The sequence below is a fragment of the Mauremys mutica genome, chromosome 5, assembly GCF_020497125.1.
Source record: "Mauremys mutica isolate MM-2020 ecotype Southern chromosome 5, ASM2049712v1, whole genome shotgun sequence".
Classification (NCBI taxonomy): domain Eukaryota; kingdom Metazoa; phylum Chordata; order Testudines; family Geoemydidae; genus Mauremys; species Mauremys mutica.
The window spans coordinates 68,755,782-68,782,406 of record NC_059076.1 but is presented as its reverse complement, the minus strand read 5'-3'; the positions used below and the strand labels follow the sequence as shown (position 1 = coordinate 68,782,406).

General features: G+C 39.5%; 1 protein-coding gene across 3 annotated transcripts in view; it reads left to right on the top strand.

Moving 5' to 3' along the window:
- Positions 1-26,625, top strand: part of FSTL5 (follistatin like 5) — a 626,682-nt gene that overhangs the window by 330,950 nt on the left and 269,107 nt on the right. The window lies entirely within an intron of this gene.

Here is a 26,625-nt window from a genome sequence, read left to right as displayed (position 1 = left end):
GTTCAGTCCGTCGGCACTACAGCACCGCCTTGGCCATCCCGCACGGCTTCCGTAGCCTCCGGTGCCGATGATACTACCCACCGGTGGCCTACCCCACAAGGACTTCCACATGAGCAGTGGGGCTACTGGGTCCCGTGGGGACAGCATGAAGGTCAAGGTATCCCGTTTCCCAGGAGGGATGTGACCACCAGCACCAGGGTCCCTGAAGCGACTATTAGTCGGCCGCCTCCCTCTCCTCCGCACGAGCCATCTGCTCACCCGGTCCGCCAATCGCCCACGCTTCACGGTTCGGAGGAGGCTCACCCACCGGACGTAGAGCCGGAGCCGGTTCTGCAGGGTGCATCTTCGTCATCCTCGCCGGACGAGGCGGTGGCAGGGGCTGCGACCAGCGAACCCCCGCCCATTGACCTCCGGGCCTTCCAAGACCTGCTTCGCAGGGTGGCGGCATCCATGAATCTTCCCGTAGAGGAGGTCCAGGAGGATGAGGACCCAATTACCAACCTACAACGCCGTTGTGTAACAGTACTCACGGACAACACCGCTGCGATGTACTATGTGAACAAGCAGGGCGGAGCCCGCTCTTCTCCCCTCTGCGAGGAAGCGATCCTCCTGTGGGACTTCTGCGTGACCCACTCCATTCACCTAGAAGCGTCTTTTCTTCCGGGAGTGCAGAACACGCTGGCCGACCATCTCAGCAGGTCGTTTCTCTCCCACGAGTGGTCCCTTCGTCCCGACGTTGCACATACGATTTTCCAGAGGTGGGGGTTTCCCCGGGTCGACCTCTTCGCCTCCAAGGCGAACAGGAAGTGTCTCCAGTTTTGCTCGTTCCGAGGTCACTCGCCGGGCTCTCTGTCGGACGCGTTCCTGTATCCCTGGCGGACTCACCTCCTCTATGCCTTCCCTCCCTTTCCTCTCGTGCACAGAGTGCTCCAGAAGCTGAGGAGGGATCGAGCCACCGTCATACTCGTGGCTCCGGCCTGGCCGAGACAGCATTGGTACACCCTGCTGCTCGAGCTCTCCGTTCGGGATCCCATCTCCCTCCCGTTATGGCCGGACCTCATCACGCAGGACTTCGGCAGACTCCACCATCCGAACCTGCAGTCCCTCCATCTTACAGCCTGGTACCTGCGTGGTTGACCCACGCAGAAAGGGACTGTTCGGCGGCCGTGCAGCAAGTCCTGCTTGAGAGCAGAAAGCCTTCCACTCGCTCCACCTACCTGGCGAAATGGAAGAGGTTCGCGCTCTGGTGTGACCAACGAGGGCTCAACCCTTTCATCGTACCCGTCCCTACCATCTTGGACTACCTTTGGTACCTTAAGGAGCAAGGTCTGGCGGTCTCCTCATTGCGGGTACACCTGGCAGCGGTGTCCGCTTTTCGTCCTTCCCTGGAAGGTCGCTCCATCTTTTCCAATCCGATGGTCTCCCGCTTCCTGAAAGGCCTGGACCGATTGTACCCGCCGGTGCGGCGTCCGGCCCCAACCTGGGATTTGAACCTCGTCCTGTCCAGACTCATGGGTCCGCCATTCGAACCGATGGCCACGTGTTCTCTTCTTTACCTCTCCTGGAAGACGGCCTTCCTCGTCGCCATAACATCGGCCAGACGAGTCTCGGAGCTCCGGGCACTGACGGTAGGTCCGCCATACACTGTCTTCCACACGGACAAGGTGCAGCTTCGTCCGCATCCAGCCTTCCTGCCAAAAGTGGTCTCGGCTTTCCACCTCAATCAGGACATCTTTCTCCCGGTCTTCTTCCCGAAGCCCCATGCCTCGCCAAGGGAACAACGGCTCCACACCCTCGACGTCCGTAGAGCGCTCGCTTTTTACATCGAGCGTACAAAACCTTTTCGGCGTTCTACACAACTCTTCATAGCAGTCGCCGACCGCATGAAAGGCGAGCCGGTCTCTTCCCAGCGCATCTCCTCCTGGGTAACTCAGTGCATCAGAGCATGCTACGAGCTGGCTCGCGTGCCCCCGGGCCGCTTCACCGCTCATTCCACGAGGGCGCAAGCCTCGTCTGCCGCCTTCCTGAGCCAGGTCCCCATCCAGGACATATGTCGAGCGGCCACATGGTCTTCGGTCCACACCTTCGCCTCCCACTATGCGTTGGTGCAGCAGTCTCGAGACGACGCAGCCTTCGGCTCAGCAGTTTTACACTCTGCCACGTCTCACTCCGACCCCACCGCCTAGGTAAGGCTTGGGAATCACCTAACTGGAATGCATTGGAGCAATCACTCGAAGAAGAAAAGACGGTTACTCACCTGTAGTAACTGTTGTTCTTCGAGATGTGTTGCTCCAATCCATTCCAGACCCGCCCTCCTTCCCCACTGTCGGAGTAGCCGGCAAGAAGGAACTGAGGAGCGGACGGGCCGGCTGGGGTATATATTCAGCGCTATAGCGGCGCCACTCCAGGGGGCGCCCAGCCGGCCCGCCGGAGTTGCTAGGGTAAAAATCTTCCGAAGAGCCGTGCACGCGCGGCGCGCACACCTAACTGGAATGGATTGGAGCAACACATCTCGAAGAACAACAGTTACTACAGGTGAGTAACCGTCTTTTTTACACTACCATTTTTATCAGACAGGGAGCAGAGGAGTTCTTCTATGGTATAATAACCACATATACCTATATCCTCAAATTACCATAAAAATGCAGTTGGCTGAGAAATTATCACATGACATAACATTTTTGCAATCTTGTTTTGCAACTGACTCTTGGTTGAAACAAGGTCAAATTAAATCAAGAAGCAGGCAACTGTGTTGCTCTATTTGATATATTTCATAACTTATTCTGCCCAAATGCTGCACTTTCTTTTCTACTCCTTTCTTAAGAGCAACAAAAATGATTAAAGGTCTAGAAAACATGACTTATGAGGAAAGATTGAAAAAATGGGTTTGTTTAGTCTGGAAAAGAGAAGACTGAGAGGGGACATAACCATTTTTAAATATGTAAAAGGTTGTTATATACTTGGGAAGGAGGAAAAAAATTCTTAACCTGTGAGGAAAGGATAAGAAGCAATGAGTTTAAATTGCAACAAGGGAGGTTTAAGCTGGACATTAGGAAAAACTTCTTAACGGTCAGGGTGGTTAAGCACTGGAATAAATTGTCTAAGGAGTTGTGGAATCTCCATCATTGGAGATTTTTAAGAGCAGGTTAGACAAACACCTGTCAGGAATGGTCTAGATAATACTTAGTCCTTCCACGTGTAACCCACACATCTCCTGGGTGTGGTGTTCTGTCCCACCTAGTGGCACCAAGACCACTTAGAGCGAGATTAATGAGTTTGCTCTACAGCCTTAGCTAACAGTCAGCTGGCTTTTAGCTCATACGGTAGAGGCTCACGCACTAAGCTCTAGAGGTTCCCAGTTCAGTACTGCCCGCCAACGACTGGACTAGACTAGATGACCTCTCCAGGTTCCTTCCAGTCCTATGAATCCTATGAAATGTGTCTCAGCCATGGAGTGGAAGAAACAATGGTGTAAAAAACGGAAGTTAAAATGGCATGAGTATATGGGTAGATTAAAGGATCTTATTATCTAGTCATTTTATTGCGGGATTTTTCTAGTAGCTGTGCCTGAATTTCTGCTTTTTCATATTTATTACTATAAGAAAGGCTGATAGCATCACCTGCTAATGGAGCCTAGCATTTCCCATTATCAGAACGTGTAATGCTTAAATATTGACAAACCATTTGGGCTAACGTTTTCCATGCTGGATATCGGCCTTGGGCCATATGCTTTAGAACATTTCAGCCAAAATGGGTCAACCATTTCTGAGAATGAGACTAGTGAGTAATTCATTGTTTTTCCCATATTTAAAAAAAAATCAGATAACTTTTTATTTGAAAAGCTGTAGCATTCCATGCATTGAAGCAGAGACTTGTAATTTGGCAGTTTTTTTGTATTTTGTTAGGGTTGTGCCTTTGGCTATCACCATGAAAATCTGCCTAAATTTGGCCACATTATAAGCCTTCAGAAAATCACAGCTTGCACATGCACAGATAGATACGGCTTCACAGCTAAAATATCTCAACAGACCATCTGCTGATTCTGGGCTGCTAAGGGCCATGTTGGGGCTAGACACCAGAAACGGGAGCAGGGAGTAGTTTCTTCTATGTTCTTAATGGCACCTGTGCCGGCACCCAGACTGTGTAAAGGAAGAAGCTGCCTGATTTGAATGAAGTGGGGGACAAGAGCTAGACCTAGAGTGGACTGGGAGTGCTTTATTTTGCAATCTCAGTAGTGTTCTTTTAATGTAGTTTGTTGTGTGAAATTTAATATTTATATCACAGAAGTGCCTTTGTGCATCAGCTCTTACAGAGTTGCAAGCGTTGCTTACGTCTCTTAGTTAGTTAGTAGCTTGGGTTGCAGGCTTTCGTTAGAATAATGAGAGCCATGGTAGAGCCTATGGTTTAAATAGACAGACTAAGTGTGGGACTTGCAGGATCCTTTGGATTCAAACTTTTCAAGGGGAAAAAGCTGGTAAAAGTGTGGAGTGGTCTTTGCCACCTCCATTTCACTGCTGCCAGGACAGGGTGCCTCAAGGAGTTTTGCTGTTTTAAAATTACAAGATTATAGTAATGTTGCAGCCATTTAACCAAAAATCCAAATGTCTATCTCCAGCCTCACTCTCCATTCACAAGAGAGAGTGGAGCGAAACAAGAGAGATGTCATAAGTTTGTTTTGATTTAATCAGATCCTGTGCACCAATTACTAATCAGGCCTTCTGAATAGGTAGATGCTAGATAACTTCATATCTCTAAATTAATCTAACTGAAAAGTGCGTGCATTTCAAAATAAGGTAATCTAGATAGCAACATACCATTTCCTTGGGTTGTGCCCTTAACTAATTATGCCATTTCTGGCTTGTAACTAATGGACAAGATAGATGAAATTACATATCCAAACTGATATCCGTGGAGCTGAATTTTTCCATTTTGACAGAAACATCTTTCATGACTTGTTCACATAGTCTTTAGTCAGTTTCATTTGTGTCTCTGTGAAATAGAGGCAGAATCATATTCATAGTATGGAATAGAATAGAAACCATGTACCTTTTTTGTTAGAAAGGCTTATATGTGAATGAGGACTCTGTTCTGAAGGCCAAAAGGTGAAATAAAAACTCAAAGGAACGACAAACTGTTTAAAAAAGAAAATCTGGGACCAAATTATAGTAGCTGTAGATTCAAATCCTTTTTAATCACACACTTCTGCATCAAACCACAAATGAAGGCTAGCGATATGAAACTGCACTTGAAGACAGCCTGTAACACCTTAACCTCAACTATTAGGTCAACAACCTCCTTTGTAGTTGTACAGAGATATCTTGGATTGAAACATTTATTTCTTAGTAGTGAAGCTAGAATAAAATGATTGATCTACTCTCTTAGGATAACTTTTATGTCATCTTCTGTAAGAGAGAACCATGATCCAGATGTTGCTTAGAAATGACTTGTCACAACACACCTACGTGTGTCATCCCATAACTCATGAAACAAATCACACATCAGAAAGTAAGCTACTGTAAACCTATCTCAGTCTGACTTTCCTTTCACATTGGCATGGCTCCAGTGACTGGTGTGAGAGAAGAATCAGGTTAATTATATTGCACACAGTGCAAACATGTTAATTAGCATAATAGTATTTTTTTTTATTTTTATCCCTCAAATCAGGAATTACAAATTTAAAGCACCGTTAACTTTACCCTTTGTACAATGGTTGTTTGGGAGATACATTCAGGTCTTTGATTACATAATCACATAACATTAAAGAATATGACACATTGTGGTATGTATACTGCAGCTCTTTATTTAAAAAATGAGCTATGAATGTAGTAGTGTTTAACACTGAAGTTGCATTACATTACAATATTAGATGCAATATTTTACTTTTATTTTAGTGATCCTTAATTTGTTTTGTAGATGTAATTTGTACAAAACTGGTACCCAATGCCAAAGTATTGTACCATTTGCTTGGTAGTGAATACTACAGCTAAGATTTTTTTTTCATTCTCATAGCTTTCCAAAATATTCTCCATTTGGGCTAATATTCCATTTGTTTTTAAAGGCCATTTTAAAAAAAATTTGATTTAAAGTTCAAAGAAAAAATACTAACCTATTTCTGAACTGTGTTTGGCTGAAAAAAAGAGTTTGAAACGCAGTGTGTAAATACTGCTAATGTTACATAACATAAGAACAGCCATAGAGAAGGGCAACAAAGGTGTGACAAGATTATTGCGATCAACAGATGGCTCAGGCAGTGGTGCTATAAGGAGGGCTTTGGGATGTATGGCCACTAGGAGTCATTCATGGACAGAGGACTGTTCTGTCGGGATGGACTTCACCTGAGTAGGGAGGGAAATAGACTTCAAGGCTGGCACAACAGATTAAGAGAGCTTTAAAATAGGAATTCGGGGGAGATGGTTGGGAGATGTCCAGGTAATCTCCATGCCGGATTTTAACATTAAGAGGGAAGAAAATGAAGCAAGAAAGGATACTGTCGTGAGCAGGAGAATGGACATACGGAGGGAGGGTACTGTAGATACAATTCTGGCGGTAGAACGTCAGGGCCTAATCAGGTAAACAATGTGAGTGAAGCCAAACAGCAAGAATTAGGATGTTTGTACACCAATGCGAGGAGCCTAGGCAACAAAATGGAGGAACTAGAGTTACTGGTGCAGGAAGTGAAACCGGATATTATAGGGATAACAGAAACATGGTGGAATAATAGTCATGACTGGAGTACAGGTATTGAAGGCTATGTGCTGTTTAGGCAAAGAAATAAAGGCAAAGGTGGTGGAGTAGCATTGTATATCAGTGATGAGGTAGATTTTAAAGAAATAAGAAGGGGTGGAATGTATAAGACAGAGGCTGTCTGGGCAAAAATCACATTGGGGAAGAAAGCTACTAGAGCCTCCCCCGGGTTAGTGCTTGGGGTGTGCCATAGATTGCCGGGATCTAATTTGGATATGGATAGAGACCTTTTAAATGATTTTAATAAAGTAAATACTAATGGGAATTGTGTGATCATGGGAGACTTTAACTTCCCAGATATAGACTGGAGGGCAAGTGCTAGTAATAATAATAGGGCTCAGATTTTCTTAGTTACAATAGCTGATGAATTCTTTCACCAAGTAGTTGCTGAACCAACAAGAGGGGATGCCATTTTAGATTTGGTTTTGGTGAGTAGTGAGGACCTCATAGAAGAAATGGTTGTAGGGGACAACTTTGGTTCGAGTGATCATGACTTAATTCAGTTTAAACTAAATGGAAAGATAAATAAAAATAGATCTGTGACTAGGGTTTTTTATTTCAAAAGGGCTAACTTTAAAGAATTAAGGAAATTAGTTAGGGAAGTGGATTGGACTGAAGAACTTAGGGCTCTAAAGGTGGAGGAAGCCTACATCCCAAGAAAGGGGAAAAAATTCATAGGCAGGAGTTGTAGACCAAGCTGGATGAGAAAGCATCTCAGAGAGGTGATTAAGAAAAAGCAGAAAGCCTACAAGGAGTGGAAGATGGGAGGGATTAGCAAGAAAAGCTACCTTATTGAGGTCAGAACATGTAGGGATAAAGTGAGAGAGGCCAAAAGCCATGTAGAGTTGGACCTTGCAAAGGGAATTAAAACCAATAGTAAAAGATTCTATAGCCATATAAATAAGAAGAAAACAAAGAAAGAAGAAGTGCGACTGCTAAACACTGGGGATGGAGTGGAGGTTAAGGATAATCTAGGCATGGCCCAATATCTAAACAAATACTTTGTCTCAGTCTTTAATGAGGCTAATGAGGAGCTTAGGGATAATGGTAGGATGACAAATAGGAACGAGGATATGGAGGTAGATATTATCACATCCGAGGTAGAAGCCAAACTCGAACAGTTTAAAGGGACAAAATCAGGGGGCCCAGATAATCTTCATCCAAGAATATTAAAGGAACTGGCACATGAAATTACAAGCCCATTAGCAAGAATTTTTAATGAATCTGTAAACTCAGGGGTTGTACCGTATGACTAATGACTAATGAGAATTGCTAACATAGTTCCTATCTTTAAAAAAAGGGGGAAAAAAGTGATCCAGGCAACTACAGGCCTGTCAGCTTGGCATCTGTATGCAAGGTCTTGGAAAAAATGTTGAAGGAAAAAGTAGTCAAGGACATTTTGGTCAGTGGTAATTGGGACAAAATACAACATGGTTTTACAAAAGGTAGATCATGCCAAACCAACCTGATCTCCTTCTTTGAGAAGGTAACAGATTTTTTAGACAAAGGAAATGCAGTGGATCTAATTTACCTCGATTTCAGTAAGGCATTTGACATGGTTCCACATGGGGAATTATTAGCTAAATTAGAAAATATGGGGATCAATATGAAAATTGAAAGGTGGATAAGGAACTGGTTAAAGGGGAGACTACAATGAGTCATACTGAAAGGTGAATTGTCAAGCTGGAGGGAGGTTACTAGTGGAGTTCCTCAGGGATCGGTTTTGGGACCAATCTTATTTAATCTTTTTATTACTGACCTTGGCACAAAAAGTGGGAATGTGCTAATTAAGTTTGCAGATGACACAAAGCTGGGAGGTATTGCCAATACAGAGACTGGGATATCATACCGGAAGATCTGGATGGCCTTGTAAACTGGAGTAATAGTAATAGGATGAAATTTAATAGTGAAAAGTGCAAGGTCATGCATTTAGGGATTAATAACAAGAATTTTGGTTATAAATTGGGGACATATCAGTTGGAAGCAACAGAGGAGGAGAAGGACCTCAGAGTACTGGTTGATCACAGGATGACTATGAACCGCCAATGTGATATGGCTGTGAAAAAAGCTAATGCGGTCTTGAGATGCATCAGGCAAGGTATTTCCAGTAGAGATAAAGAGGTGTTAGTACTGTTATACAAGTACTGTTATACAAGTGCCTGTTATACAAGGCACTGGTGAGACCTCATCTGGAATACTGTGTGCAGTTCTGGTCTCCCATGTTTAAGAAGGATGAATACAAAGTAGAACAGGTTCAGAGAAGGGCTACTAGGATGATCCGAGGAATGGAAAACCTGTCATATGAAAGGAGACTCAAAGAGCTTGGCTTGTTTAGCCTAACCAAAAGAAGACTGAGAGGAGATATGATTGTTCTCTATAAATATATCAGAGGAATAAATACCAGGGAGGGAGAGGAATTATTTAAGCTCAGTACCAATGTGGACACAAGAACAAATAGATATAAACTGGCTATCAGGAATTTTAGACTTGAAATTAGATGAAGGTTTCTAACCATTAGAGGAGTGAAGTTCTGGAACAGCCTTCCAAGGGGAGTAGTGGGGGCAAAAGACATATCTGGCTTTAAGACTAAGCTTGATATGTTTATGGAGGGGATGGTATAATGGGATAGCCTAATTTTGGCAATTAACTAGTCTTTGACTACTAGAAGTAAATATGCCCAATGGCTTGTGATGGGATGTTAGATGGGGTGGGATCTGAGTTACTACAGAGAATTCTTTCCTGGGTGTCTGGCTGGTGAGTCTTGCCCACATGCTCAGGGTTTAACTGATCACACATATTTGGGGTCGGGAAGGAATTTTCCTCCAGGACAGATTGGCAGAAGCCCTGGAGGTTTTTCTCCTTACTCTTCAGCGTGAGGCACGGGTCACTTGCTGGAATGTTCTCTGCACCTTGAAGTCTTTAAACCATGATTTGAGGACTTCAATGGCTCAGACACAGGTTTGGTACAGGAGTGGGTGGGTGAGATTCTGTGGCCCGCATTGTGCAGGAGGTCAGACTAGATGATCATAATGGTCCCTTCTGACCTTAAAGTCTATTATTCTATGATACTGGGTCATACTAATGCTCCATCTAGTCCAGTATCCCATCTCTAGCAATGTCTAGAGGGAATGAACAAAACAGGGCAATTTTAAGTAATCCATCACCTGTCATCTAGTCCCAGCTTCTGGCAAAAAAAAGATTTAGGGACACCAGGTGCATATCAGGTTGCATCCCTGACTATCTTTCCTAATAGCCACTGATGGACCTATACGCTATGAATGTATTTAATTCTTTTTTTAATCCAGTTATACTTTTAGCCTTCACAACATCCCATGGCAATGAGTTCCACAGGTTGACTGCATTGTGCGAAGAACTTTGATTCTTTTAAACATGCTACCTATTAATTCCATTGGGTGACCCCTAGTTCATGTGATAGAGTAAATAACACTTCCCTGTTCACTTTATCCCTAACATTCATAATTTTATACACCTCTATCATATTCCCCCTTAGTCATCTCTTCTCTAAACTGAACAGTTCCAGTCTTTTTAATCTCTGCTCATGTGAAAGCTGTTCTATATAGCTCACCATTTTTTGTGTGTATCTTTTCCATTTCTTACATATTGAGATGGGGGTGACTGGAACTGTGCACAGTATTCACGGAGTTGATGTATCATGGATTTATATAGTGGCATTATATTTACTGTGGTAGTGTCTACCCCTTTCCTAACAGTTCCTAACATTTTGTTAGCTTTTTTTGACTGACGCTGCACATCGAGTGGATGTTTCTGGAAAACTAACTACCATGACTTCAAGATCTTTCTTGAGTGGTAACAGCTAAATTAGATCCCATTCTTTTGTATGCATAGTTGGGATTCTTATTTTTAATGTACATTATTTTGAACTTATCAACACATTTTGTTTCCAAGTCTCACAGTTTAATGAGATCCCTTTGTAACTTTTGTACATCATCTTTAGACTTAACATCTTGAGTAATGTTGTATATCAGCAAATTTTGACACCTCACTGATCACACCATTTTCCAGATCTTTTATTAATATGTTGAATAGCAAAGGTGCCAGTACAGATCCTGGGGGGATCCTGCTATTAATCTTTTTCTATTGTGAAACCATTTATTCCTACCTTTTATTTTCTGTCTTTGCCCTGTTACTGATCCATGAGAGGATTTTCCCTGTTATCCCATGAATGCTAACTTTGCATAAGAGCCTTTGGTGTGGGACCTTGTCAAAGACTTTCTGAAACACCAAGTACTGTATCAATGGATCACCCTGGTCCATATGATTGTTGACTTCCTTAAAGAATTCTAATACATTGGTGAGGCATAAATTCCCATTATGAAAGCCATGTTGACTCTTTGCCAAAATATCGTGGTTTTCTGTGTCTGATAATTTTGTTCTTTACTATAGTTTCAACCAGTTTGCCTGGCACTAAAGTTAGAGTTACTGGCCTGTAATTGCCAGGATGGCCTGTGGAGCCGTTTTAAAATATAGGCATTGCATTAGCTGACCTCCAGTCATTTGGTACAGAGCCTGATTTAAGTGATAGGTTACAATCCACCATTAGTAATTCTGCGAGTTCATATTTGAGTTATGGTCCTAGTGACTTATTACTGTTTAATTCATCAGTTTGTTCCAAAACCTCTTCCATTGACATCTCAGTCTGGGACAGTTCCTCAGACTTTAACACCTACAAAGAATGGCTTGGATTCCCCCATATCCTCTGCAGTGAAGACCAATGCAAATAATTAATTTAGCTTCTCTGCAACAGTCTTGTGTTCCTTGAGCGCTCCTTTAGTACCTCAGTCATCCAGTACCCCTACTGATTGGGCAGGCTTCCTGCTTTTGAGGTATTTTAAAACAAAAAAAGTGGTTACTTTTCTTACTTTCTGTGTCCTTAGCTAGTTCCTCTTCAAAATCTATGTTGGCCTGCCTTCTTAAACTCTGCAACTCAAGTGCAAAAGTATATGTTCCTTTCTATTTCCCTCAGTAGGATTTGACTTCTAGCTTTTAAAAGATGCCTTTTTGCCATTGACCACTTCTTTTATTTTGCTATTTAGGCAGGGTGGTATTTTTTTGGTCCTTGTGTGTGTGTGCGTGCATTTTATGCTTGTTTTTTTAATTGATCATATACATTTAGTTTGAGACTTTGGTATGGTGTTTTTAAATAGTATCCATGCAGTTTGTAAGCATTTCACATTTCTGATTTCTATTTAACTACTTCCTCATTTTTTGTGTAGTTCCCCTTTTTAAAGTTAAATGCTACTGTGATGGGTTTCTTTGGTATTTCCCTCCCTACAAAGATGTTAAATTTAATTATGTTATGGTTGCTATTAAGGAATGGTTCAACAATATTCATCTTCTGGATGACATTTAGGACAAAATCAAGAATTCTTTTTCCCCTTCTGGGCTCCAAGATGCAGTCATTTGTAGATGTCTAGACATTTTATCTCTGCATCTCATCCTTCAGTGACATATAGTCAATATGAGGATAGTTGAAATAACCCTTTATTATGTGTTTTCTGCCTTTGTAACCTCTCTGATCTTCCTGAATATTTCCCAGTCACTGTCACCACCCAGGTCAGGTGGTCGGTAGAATATTTTTACTGCTATATTCTTATTTTTCAAGCATGGAATTTTTATCCATAGAGATTCTGTGGTACAGTTTGATTTATGTAAATTTACTTTATTTGATTCTATGGCTTTTTTCATGTATAGTGCCGCTGCACCACCACCATTGCCACCTACTCTGTCATTCTTGTATGTTTTGTACCCTGGTATTACTGGATACATCAATATTCAAGTTAAAAAATAAAATTGTGAATATTAATAAAGTTGTGATTCATACTTTTGAAAACTGATCCCCCTTCATGAAAATGAAACCAATAGCTACCCTTCTCTCATGTACTCCACCATGTGCTGTTAATTACCTACACAGCATCTTCTGTCATCCCATGGCAATTTAGGGATTTTATAGTGTGGCCTATTACTGTAGTATTTAGTTCTTCATACATACTCCCAAGGAAAATGCTTCCTAATCTGATAATCACTTGTTTTAATATGAGCACTGAGATAGTTAATAGTATGGAAGTTTTAAAGTAAGGGGACTGATTGAGCAGCCATTGCAATGAATGGGGCAGTCCACACTGCAGATATCTCTGCAAACTGATTGGTTTCACTCACTTCACATTTTTGTTGTATTTTAAATTAAAGCTGAGTCTCTCTAGAGAATAACTTATTGGCCAAGTATATGGTAAATATTTGGGAAACATTGAAGATAGTGGCTTAATATAACCCACATTTCCCTTTTCCAGATACTGTGTGAAAGGATAGCAATATAGCTCCGTGGCAGAGATGACAAGAAACAAAAATGAACAATCTGTGTAGATTTGTGGTTAACTCAACACTGCCTTAGAACCATAGTGTCAGAAGGGACCGCAAGGGGTCATTTAGTCTAACCTCCTGCCAAGTTGCAGGATTTGTTATGTCTCAACCATCCAAGATAGATGGTTGTACAGCCTCCTTTTGAAAACCTCCAGGGAAGGGCCTTCCACAACCTCCCTAGGCAGTCTGTTCCATTGTCCTACTGTTCTTACAGTTAGGAAGTTTTTCCTGAGATTTAATTTACATTTGCTATGCTGTAATCTGAATCCACTGCTTCTTGTTCTGCCCTCTGTGGCAACAGAGAACAGCTTTCCTCTATCTTTGTTATGGCAGCCTTTCAAATCCTAAAGCATTTTCCTTCTGGATTTGGGCTTTCTTTTGCCTTTCAGTATTTATTTTAACATGTTAAAACTGGGGTATTTTATGCTTTTATAGTATTATTCTGAATAAATATTGAAAGGCAAAAATATCCAGGCCCTATGGGAAAAGGTATGACAGCAACAGTTGGGCTAACTCCACTAGAGAGGAAAATAAAGCGCCACTTTGAACTCCTGTCCTGACCTTTACTTTCAGCAATGTCTTCCTTGGGGACAGGATGCTTTTATGTCTTTCTCACTCTTATTTTTTTTTCTTTGATAAATTGAGTGAATGGAAGGTATAGAGAACTCCAGGGTTAATTTTTTGTTAAAGTTACATATAGAGGTGTTCAGTGCAGTTGAAGTTGCAAGTTCAAGGGGGCAAGTAGAAAAATAAAACAAAAGAGATCTTGGTGATGAGGATCAAAAAGAATTGAAAAAGGGGCTAAAGTAGTTCTCTTACTGCCTCCTAAGAATTGATGATAAATATATAAAAAACTATAAGTGAAATTAAATGGAGCATCTGGATTAAGTATTTTCTTTAACAAAGTCACACATAGATATATTATTTCCTGAAACAATCTGATTCTTTTCTTTTAATTTAGATTACCAATAAAGTTAGAGGATAATTATTCTGTATAATTAAAGAACATTGAACACATAGTAGATAGTCAATGAAGAGACAGCTTTAGGTAACTTTGTCTGATTTAAAGGTTCAGTTATGTAGATCTATGGCATTTAATATGAAGTGATTTCATCTATTGAAATAATATAAATGCAAGATAATGCTAACAAAAAAGGAAAAGTATAACGTCTTTAAATATAACAACACTTTTGCAGTAAGGAAAAAAATATCATTAGACTCTGTTACTCATGCAGAGTCATCAGTAATTACTAGAATGAATGTAATCAGAGTCAAGCTATTTGTTACTTTGTGCAACTCTCAGTGTGATTAATATGTAACTGAGGTCAGAATTTGGCAAATACTACATTCAGACAAGTTATGTAAAGTAACTTTTGCCATCTTAAATTATTTAATTCAGCCTCTAATCGTGTTTACCTTAACTGAGACATTATCTTTTGGATGACACTGAATAATTTATCTGCATACTGTAAGTTATTTCTTAAATACTGAAGATTTGTCTATATGTGTCTGTAGACAAGACATGATACACAAATACATGTCAACTTGATCCTTAATTAGGGAAAACAGTCTAAGATTTTCAGAAACTTGAGTTTTATACTAAGACTCTAATGAAATTTCAAAATCTAGAAGGTATGTTTTCAAGTTCTACATCTGAAATCCCTTTTTATTGAAATTCAGAAAATATAGCTGGTAAAGATGTCATTACCAGACAAATTATTGATCTGAAACATATTTTTAATTCAATATCTTATGACTTATATTTTGGAGATACCAGCATTATTACTCTAACAACTCTGAAAAAAAATATTCTGGCCATAATTAAATAACTTTAAAAACGTCATGCTACATTTGTTATTCAAGACTTACATAGTATAACTGAGATCAGAATCTGACCTCAAGTCTGTTGTAGAAGCAACATGATAATGAACTGAAAATATTTGTAATGGGACCAAATATCTGTAGGAGACAAAATTCTCATAAATTCATTGTATGTAATTGTTATATATGTTGCTTATTACATTTTGTTATATTATAACAACCGTCATGGCAGCTCACATGATGTATCAGATGTATTTTCACTGCATGTCATAGGTGCTTACAATTTCACACTGATAAAGGAGATACAATTCTGATTCTGTTGTCCTAAAAACACAAGTACTTATAATCTGGAGCTAAAAAAGAATCTTCTTTTAGCTTTTAATAAATAGGACAGTAATCCTGATTACATGCTAAGAGTGGTAGTAATAGATGTCAGAGTGGTAGCTGTATTAGTCTGTATCAGCAAAAAACAATGAGGAGTCTTGTGGCACCTTAGAGACTAACAAATTTATTTGGGCATAAGCTTTCGTGGGCTAAACACCACTTCATCAGATGCATGGAGTGAAAAATACAGTAAGCAGTATTAATATTACAGCACATGAAAAGACGGGAGTTGCCTTACCAAGTGGGGTTCAGTGCTAATGAGGCCAATTTAATTAAGGTGGAAGTGGCCTATTCTCAACAGTTGACAAGAAGGGGTGAATATCAAGAGAGGGGAAAGTACTTTTGTAGAGCTAATGAGGCCAATGAAATCAAGGTGGATGTCACCATTTCCAACAGTTGACAAGAAGGAGTGAGTATCAGCAGAAGGAAAATTACTTTTTGTAGTGACCCATCCACTCCCAGTCTTTATTCAGGCCTAATTTGATGGTGTTCAGTTTGCAAATTAATTCCAGTTCTGCAGTTTCTTGTTGATGTCTGTTTTTGAAAAATTTTTGTTCAAGAATGGCCACTTTTAAGTCTGTTACTGAGTGTCCAGGGAGATTGAAGTGCTCTCCTTTTTAATGTTACAATTCTTGATGTCTGATTTGTGTCCATTTATTCTTTTCCATAGGGACTGTCCGGTTTGGCCAATGTACATGGCAGAGGGGCATTGCTGGCACATGATGGCATGTATCACATTGGTAGATGTGCAAGTGAACAAGCCCCTGATGGTGTGGCTGATGTGGTTAGGTCCTATGATGGTGTCCCTTGAATAGATATGTGGACGGAGTTGGCAACAGGGTTTGTTGCAGGGATTGGTTCCTGGGTTAGTGTTTTTGTTGTGTGATGTGTAGTTGCTGGTGAGTATTTGCTTCAGGGTGTGGGGGGACTGTCTGTAAGCGAGGACTGACCTGTCTCCCAAGCTCTGTGAGAGTGAGAGATCGTCCTTCAGGATAGGTTGTAGATCCTTGATGATGCACTAGAGAAATTTTAGTTGGAGGCTGTCATAAACAGATAGTTAAGAGTTAATGCCTCTTTTACCTGTAAAGGGTTAAGAAGTTCACCTAGCCTAGCTGACACCTGACCAGAGGAACCAATGGGGGAACAAGATGTTTCAAAAAGAAGGATGGACACCCATGCACACCACCCATACATCCTTCTGTTGAAGTAAATACCTGAAATGTAACATACCACCAAGGTCGAAGAAATCTCCAGTTTCGGAATTAATATGGCTTGAGGTAATTCCCCAATTTTCACAAAGTTGTTTACCAATGTCAAAGATCCTACAGGGGCATCCATTATTATATTATAAAAAGATATTTTTAAGTGCATCTTTTAGTACTCTGAAAACTGTAATTTGTTCCAGCTTAAATTTAGAAGCTTAATTGGAATTTCTAGGCTTGGACATATAATGGCAAACTCTTCCTGCATGACCTTGGGTAAGTCACTTAGCCTCTTTAGGTATGTCTATGCTGCAATTAAAATCCTGTGACTTTCCCATGACACCTGACTTTGGCTCTTGTAGCTCAGGCTAATGGGCTGTTTAACTGCAGTATAGATGTTCGGGCTCAGGCTGCAGCCCGGGCTATAGGACCCTGCAAGGCGAGAGTTAAATAGCCCCTTTTATTTTTTTATGACACTATCCTTTCTCTCTACACACTGAAGTATTTTCCAAAAACCTCTGAGATAAGTAATATTTTATAATTTGAGATGTTAAAAACCATTTCCTAGAATACCCTTATTTAGAGCAATCAAAAATATTTCTTCACACAAAGTTTTAGTGCTTGTACGGTATTTCCTTTCATAACCAACTTTTCATAAGTATAATCTAATTAATTTTCAATGTTTCTGCTCCTCTTACAAATTAAATAAAACTTAAATTGTCAAATATTTACTTTTCTTATGCATAATAGGCAAACATCTATTCAAAACTCAGCCTATGAGGACAATAGCACTTAAAAAAAACACTTTACAACTGTTTCCTTGGTAACTAACACAGAGCTAAAAGAATAAATTGCACAGAGTGGAAGGAAACAAATAGGCAAATCTTTCCACTTTTTCACTAAATTTGAACTCTCATTAACACTCCCCAATCCAAACCTATCAATATTTCAAAAATTAAATATGAACTGGGGGACAGAGGAGTGACACTTCTTTTACTCCTGTTGGTTCACCTGTTTAACGTTATTTAAGTTCTTGCATGCATTTCACACACACACACACACCACCACCACCACCACTGCTATATGATCTAAAACCCAGTATGAAGCCAATAAAAAAAGTATTGAAATCATGCATATTAGGGAGATAGGGGGAAATGTTGTAGATGCAAGAACCTGGATTACTTCATCCCATGGAGCATTCGAGCAAATGTTAAAGATGGAAAAGAATAAAACACAGACTATAATTAGTATTTACCAGTAGTATCTCCTTTTAAGCTTTTTTCAAGATTGTAATAGTTATGAGCAACATTAAGGGAAGATTGTACCCAGCTCCTTCATGCAGGTTCAAAAAGAGGGAGATGGAAAAAGCCAGCTGCAATGGCTTTGATCCAGCAAAGTGTGCAAGCATGAGTTTATACCTAAGCATGTGAGTAATCTTGTGAATTCTAGCTGTGAATTTAAGCTCAGTGTGACTAAAACTGAGCTTCAGGTGTCAGAGTGGTAGACATGTTAGTCTATAAAGAACTAATGCTAATTTTTCTCCTATTGTTACTCACACCCTCTTGTCAACTGTTTCAAATGAGCCATCCTGATTAACACTACACAAGTTTTTTTTTCTCCTGCTGATAATAGCTCACCTTAATTGATTAGTCTTGTTAGAGTATGCAACCCCCCTTTTTTCATGTTCTCTGTGTGTATATATATCTTCCTACTGTATTTTCTACTGCGTGCATCCAATGAAGTGGGTTTTAGCCCACAAAAGCTTATGCCCAAATAAATTTGTTAGTCTCCAAGGTGCCACAAGTACTCCTCATTCTTAAAACTGAACTGTTAATCTTTCATCCCATGCCCTTCCCCCCTCCCTCCTTTCTTTGGGTATGTCTACACTTCAAGCTGAAGGTATAAATTCCAGCTTGAAGATATATAGCCACATTATTTGTGACTGATCTAGTTCACTAAAATAGTAGGAGAGGCTAGCCGCCCCAAGACCAAGTTGCTAAATATGTACTCAAGATGGCTAGCCCCTGTGCTGCTTGGACTGCTGGAGCTTCCCTTTATTTTTATCATGCTAACATGATCAGAGCTCATACAGGTATGTCTCCTTAAGATGGAATTTACATCTCCAGCTCAAAGTATGGATATGCCCTCAGTCACTATGAAGAATGCAACCATCCTGTTTGTTACTCTGGCCTCGCTTTAGGTCCTCACATCCAGGCTGTGTTTAAATATTGCTGGGACTTCCTTTGTAATACCCTAAGATACAGCTTTTCTCCACCACACAGCTGAAATTCTTGCCTCTTGATTGCTGCAACATCCTCTTCTCTGGTCTTGACAAATACAATCTTGCTTCACTTGTAACTATTCAAAATGCTCCTGCAGAGATCATTTTTCTGGCTCCTCACTTTGGCCATGTCATCCCTCTCGTTTCACCCCTCCATGGGTCCCCCAGCTCCCATTTCTCCATGACATTAAAGACAAATTACTTGTCTTCACTTTCAAAGCCTTCATGTCCTGTCCCCCGCTTACCAACAGTCATATGTTATTAAGATGTCAACTTGTGCCTCTGCTCTGTCAAAAATTCAAGCCTTCATCTACGGGTTAAATTTTCAAACAAGCATCTTTGTTCTTTTCCACCATGCTGTGTCTCACCCATAAATATCTGCAGAGCCACCTCGTTGCCCTTCCTTTAAAGCTGTCCACTTAAAACAGTTTGTCATGTGTCCTATAAACAAACTTGAAAATAAATATTCAATTAGTTGCTGAGACCTTTGCCTATCATACTGACCAGCACTGTCTGGTTCCTTGTGCTCTCCCTTTCCATCTATTATATCCACTTGTTGTATTGTGCATAGATTCTAAACTTTTTGGGGCAAGGACTGCCTTTTTGTTATGTGTTTGTGTAATATTTAACAAAATGGGGAGCTAGTCCATGACTTGGGCTCCCAACTGCAACAACAATGCAAGTATTAAATAATAGTTCCTTTTGAAGTCAGCACAACTATCTATGTACTTAGAGTTAAGCATGTGGCGCCCGTCGCTGTCCTTGCACACACTAATTCATCTTTGCTCAGATAACTTCTACAGTTCTGAACCTATGAGTAGTTTCAAACAGATGCTATTTTAAAAATCATATTTTTTTTAAATGACAGAGGAATGTTTTTTCCTTTCCCCTGAAATGTGTATTTTTCTTGGGGCCCATATAAATCGCAATATTCAGTATTAGATCAAGAATGATAGGTTTATGATCTGTTATCTAGCTGCACAGTTAGGAATAGGAGCTTTATATTTTTGGGAAGGGAAGATTCATAGCTTCCCATCTGGATGCCTATCACTACTTTCTAGTCCTGGAAGTCTCAACAATATTAAAGTCATGACACAATGAAATACCAAAAAACAAAAAAAGTGTGATCACTTTTAGAGGTGTGTGAAATTTTGATTGATTTTTCTCTCCCTATGACTCCTGTACAATTGGACTCGCACTGACTAAGGCATTGAGCTATATAGGCAGAAGCATGCAAAAAGTTATCCCAATTGTTTAAAAGACTCTCTAAAACATAATTTTATGTGGCAAGTGGGGCATATTGAGCATACATGATGGTATGGTAGATAAGACTTTATTGGCACTGTCAAGGTTCCTTCCCCACTCTGAACTTTAGGGTACAGATGTGGGGACCTACATGGACACTTCTAAGCTTAATTACCAGCTTAGATCTGGTATCGCTGCCACCATTCACAAGCACTCCCTTCCTTGGGTAGCCTTGAGAAACTTCACCAATTCCCTGGTAAACACAGATCCAAACCCCTTGGATCTTAAAACAAGGAGAAATTAACCATCCCCCTTCCTTTCTCCCGCCAACTCCTGGTGGATCCAGATCCAACCCCCTTGGATCCAAAAAACAAGGAAAAATCAATCAGGTATCAAGAAAAAGGCTTTTAATTAAAGAAAAGAAAGGTAAAAGAAAACCCTCTGGGAAAGATTAGCATTCCAGCTACTCTCACAGACAACAGATTCAAAACACAGAGGATGTTCCCCTGGGCAAAAACTTTAATACACACAAGAATACCCAAATTTGATAATTCCCTTAATGGTACCAAGACAAGTTACAAAGAAAATAAACATAAACCTATTTATTCCTTTCTAAAACTTACTACTCTGATAAGAGGCTGGTTCCTTGATCTTTTTCACTCCGGCTGAAACTGAAAACTAACTAGACAAAGGAAACTTCCCTCCTTCCTTTTGAAACATCTTGTCCTCCCATTGGTTCCTCTGGTCAGGTGTCAGCTAGGCTAGGTGAACTTCTTAACTCTTTACAGGTAAGAGACTCTTTACAGGCATTAACCCTTAACTATCTGTTTATGACAGGCACTCATTTGGAATGACATAGCTTCACCATTTTAAAGTAATTCTGGCAATGCCAACTTATGCCAGTAGAAGCTTTACACTGTACTACAGTATTGTGTATTCTTATTGTATTTATATAAATTAGAGGGAATATAGGAATGAGCTGGAAGAGAGGAAGTCAAAGCAGCAGTTCTAAATGAAATTTCAAGGAGCTTAGAGGTGGAAAGAAAGGAAAAGGGATGGTAATTGGAGAGGCAGGTCAAATGCACAGAAAATGATCTCTGATTGTTATACTTATTTTACAGATAAAGAGGACTAACACCAAATTATTTTAACTCAATAGTCTAATATAAACCTGTTATATAACAAATGTAATAACCTTAAACCATTACCAAAGGTTAAACTGCTGCTAACATAAAACAAAAAGATTCTGCAGGAACACCTGGTGATGTTGAGGTGCACATTATATCAAAGTTTCCAGAGTCTTCACAGCAACTTTGATACAAGATAGCAAAGTTCAATATAAGCTAAGTTCTTTCTGTCAAATACAATGAAAAAGAAAGAATGGGTAAGGAAAGCTAGACATAGCCACACTTTTCCATAGAATTGTCACAGGTTGTGCAGGTTCTTGATTAATTCTTACTCTTAAAGAATGCCAATGGTAGTCAGTACCTTTCTACCCATCCTTGTTTCTTTGACTCGTCATAATGTTAAGAGGAAACTCTGTAGAGAAAATGTAGGCTAAAGAATTTGAGCATGTGTTGAAAAGTAGTTACAATTTTTATTTATATATTTATTTTGATTTAAAATATGTAAATACGTATGTATAACCTCTAAGCAATCTAACAATGAAAACTTAAAATTTATAGGGGGTATCAGTCAGCAATATAATACAATAAAATAAGTTAGCATACTAGCCAGTAAGTACATCAGTAAATTATACATAATCCTTTTCCACCAAAATGCCCTGGAGTTAGCCCTCCCCTGAAGTATTGTCAAATTGATGGGTTTTGCAGCATGCCTGAAGGTCAACACATTCAGGCTATTTTTGCATTATTTATTGATAGCTGACCTGAACAATTGAAAAGAAACAAACAAAAACAATGGTAACAGAAAACTTATTGCAAGTGTTAGGAGTTATTTTCTTTTATAATTTCTCAGGCAGGAATAGACTAACATAATTATCGACAATACTTTTATATAATGCTTTTGTACACAATAACTTCAAAGTACTTTGAATTGAGTGCTCTTTCTGTGAGCTAGGGGAGTATTATTCTCATTTTGTAGATGGGAAATGAGGCACAGAGAGGTTAAATAACTTGCCACGGTCACAAACATCACAGACCTAACTGGGAAAGAACCTATACATCTAGAGCATCTTAATTACAGTTGTCACCGTATTTTATTTGTATTGTGTGTGAGAAGTCCAATGATATCTGTTTAAATCCCAACTGATTCAGACAAAGAGGGTTTTTTTAATACAATAAATTGCTCTTATTTTATGTTTTGAAGAAATGACTGTGATTTGGTGATTAAATATTGACAATTTTTCTATATCAGCCTCAAAGAGATGGAGAAGATGTTGGATGGCACATTACTATTGTGGCTGGATTTGTAATTCAGAATCAGGTTGATCTGTAGAGTGAACAAGTACACAGTGCAAGGAAATTACAGCTATTATCTTACTTAAACAGCACCATAGAAAGAATAGGCTTAAACACTAAAGTCTAATCTAAAATGATGATCTGTAGGAGATGGGCTATAGACAGATAAAATTGCTTTGCCAATTATATTTTCTTCGTTTATAGCTGGCTGGTCACGACAAGCCTTGTTGTTAATGTTTCAGAATCTATACAATAATTAGCTACCCATTTCTGTCTCTAATTAACTACAGTTTCCTAAATCTTTTTTCACATTAAAATTGTTTAACCTAACAATCATTAATGATATACAAACACAATAAAAACTCTGGTTGATTGGTTGGTTGGTTTTTTGTAACCAGCAAGTTATACGATGGTTATGATTTCCCCTTAGGAAAAAAATTATTAAATCTCCAACAGAAACCAAAGATATAGGGACCAGAAATTACCTTGATTGTAGAAACTCCAGAACAGACTTTTAGTTAAGGCTGGCAATTTCTGTTCCTAGGGACGTATTTTGTCCATGAAGACATGATTTATCAGTGTGGTAAGTATAAACCATTTTAACAACCGATAGGGGGTAATTTAAGGTATTTAGTTGACAGTGACACTGTTATAGTGTAATTAGAGTGATTGCAGGCAAGAGTTTAACTGCATCCCTCCCTTAATCTATAGTCATTGTGAATCACCTAAAAGACAGTGTCTAAATTATTATGCCAATAGTAAATGCCATATATCGCTCTGTATGTAGTCAGTTAATACAGAACAGAAACAATAGATTCCCCATCATTGTCAAATCTAGATGTAGATTATAATTATGTACTTCACTTTGTCTAAATATGACTATTGTAGACAATTTGAGATAAACAAGCTACGTAAATAAAAGACACAGAAAAAATTCTATATTCCTCCTCTCACTGTCCATAGTAAGTGTAATTAGTTCAAGTAACTGACCTGTTCAAACTTGAGAACTAAAATGGTTTTAATTAAGGCATGAAAAATGTCTTCATGACTAAGTGATTGAATTCTTTCAATAAAATTCACTTGGATAATTAGTACCTTAGTACATGTAGTGACATTTAAAGTAAAAATATTGAACTTTCACTGTTTAAGCGTTATGATTTTTATCTCAAATTAAAGTCAAACTTTAAGTAATTTTGTGTCTACAAGAAGACTTGATGTTCCCCATGTGAATCCTTCCCACATAGTAATGTTTACAGCTTTATAATACTCCTGTGTATTAGAAGTGTTATCTCAACTATACAGATTGGAGACCCTAGAGTCAGCTTGGACCAGCTAACAAAGTAAAATATATTGACCTAAGTCTACACTAGAGAAAAAGCTATGGTTTCTTTAGTTAACCTTATTCTCTTTTCAAAAACTATACAAAACTTGCCCAAGGTCACATAAGATGTCTGTGTCAGAAATAGGAACTGAACTGGGATCTCCTGAGTCTCAGTACAGTGCTTTAACCACAAGGCATCTGTCCTAAGATAAATGGAATCCTTTGCAAAATTGATGGCATAGACTGTTAACCCTTTGGTCACAGAGCATACATACAGCCCATGAGGCAGGATCTACATATATTGTCCAGCTTTGAGAAATTAAGAGCTTGTAAGACACAATAAATATTAGATGTGATTCTACTTTAAGTCTTTGTATGAATTGTATGGTGTGCAATTGGAATCTTTTGACTAGCAGTGTCTGTTGGGGCTATACCTGCGCCAGCCATGTCCTTGTGCCACTCTCCTCAAGGGCATATGATACAGAGTGGCCAAACCAATTTAGTTTCCTTCTTTGACAGGATAACTGGCCTAATAGATAGGGAGGAGCAATAAATGCAATATATCTTGTCTTTAATAAGGCTTTTGACACAGTCTCAAGTGACATTCTCATAACCAAACTAGAGAAATATGGTCTCAGTGAAATTACCATAAGGTGGATGCACAACTGGTTGACAGGCTGTATTCACAGAGAAGTTATCAATGGTTTGCTGTCAAACTGGACATATCAAGCGGGGTCCTTCGGGGGTCTGTCCTGGGTCTACTACTAGTCAATATATTCATTAATGACTTGGATAATGGAGTAGAAAGTACATTTATGAAATTTGCAGATGAGCTGGGAGGGTTTACCAGCACTTCATGTGACAGGATTAGAATTCAAAATGACCTTGAACAATTTAAGAGCTGATCTGAATCAAGATGTAAATCAATAAAGTGCAAAGTACTGCACTTAGGAAGGAAATGCCAAATGCACAAATACAAAATGGGGAATAATTGACCAGGCAGCAGTACATCAGAATAGGACATGGGGTTTATAGTGGATCACAAATTGAATATGAGTCAACAAGATCAAGAGATCTTGGAGTCATTGTGAATAGTTCTTGGAAAACACCAACTCAATGCTCAGCAGAAGTCAAAAAAGCTAACACAATGTTGGGAATCACTAAGAAAGGGATAGATAACAAGACAGAATTTCATATTGCCTCTATATAAATACATGGCATGCCCACTACTGAATACTGAATACTTCTCAAAAAAGATATATTGGAATTAGAAAAGGTTCAGAAACGGGCAACAAAAATGATTAGGGCCATCAAACAGCTTCAATATGACGAGAGATGAATAAGACTGGGACTTTTCAGCTTGGAAAAGAGACGACTAAGAGGGGATATGATAGAGGTCTATAAAATCACAACTGGTTTGTAGAAAGTAAATAAGGAAGTGTTATTTACTCCTTCTCATAGCACAAGAACTAGGAGTCACCAAATTAAATTAATAGACATCACTTTTAAAACAAACAAATGAAAGTATTTCTTCACACAGTCACCCTGTGGAACTCTTTGCCAGAGGATGTGTTGAAGACCAACGGTTCAAAAAAGAACTAGAGAAATACATGGAGGATAGGTCCATCAATGACTATTAGCCATGATTGGCAGGAATGGTGTCCTTTGCCTCTGTTTGCCAGAAACTGGGAATTGGCAACAGGGGTTGAATCACTTGTTGATTACCTCTGAAGCGCCTGGAATGGCCAATGTTGGAAGACAGGATACTTGGCTAAATGGTCTTTTGGTTTGACCCAGTATGGCTGTTCTTATGTTCTTATGTGTGATGCTGTTGCAAATAGAGACAAATATCAAGTGGCGGAGGAGAGGGGACTGTTAATAGGAATGTCATATGTAAGACACAAAATAAAATTATTCTGATCTACTCTGAACTAATGGGGCCTTAGATGGAGTATTGTGATAAAACTTATGTGATAAAACTGGAGAGAGACCAGAGGAGAGCAACAAAAAATGGTCAGAGGTTTAGAAAACATGACCTATGAGGAAAGATTAAAAGGAATTGAGCGTGTTTAGTCTAGGGAAGACTGAAAGGGACATAAGTCTTCAACTATGTAAAAGTTTGTTATGAAGAAGACAGTGATCAATTGAGGGTAGGATAAGAAGAAATTGGCTTAGTTTGCAGAAAGGGATATTTGGTTAAACATTAGAAAATCTTTCTAACTATAAGGATAGTTAAGCACTGGAACAGGCTATGTAGGGAGGTTGTGGATTCCCTATCACTAGAACTTTTTGAGAACAGGTTAGACAAAATCTGGCAGGAATGGTCTAGTATACTTAATCCTGCCTCAGCCAGGGACTAAATGACTTTTGGAGGTCCCTTCTAACCCTACATGTCTATGATTTCTGTGATCTCAAGAAACAACTCTGTCTTGAAACCTTAAACTTGTTTCTAATATTACAACAAAACTTCTCCCTTCACCTTGAAATGTGGCCTATATGTGCATGATAGAGGTTAGAGGAAATGAGGAGGTTTTATTACATTTTATTATAGAGAAAATAGCTTCTATAATCACTGTAACCAGAACATGTGCATAATGTAGTCCCTGGTTTATAGAAATACCTGACAATGAAAGGAATAAACTAGAAAAAAAATTATGCAGTTCTGTCATAGCTGTGTTGATCCCAGGATATGAGAGATGTAAGATGATGATAATATATGGAGATATACCTATTTCATAGAACTGGAAGGGACCTTGAAAGGTCATCAAGTCCAGCCCCCTGCCTTCACTAGCGGGACCAAGGATTGAA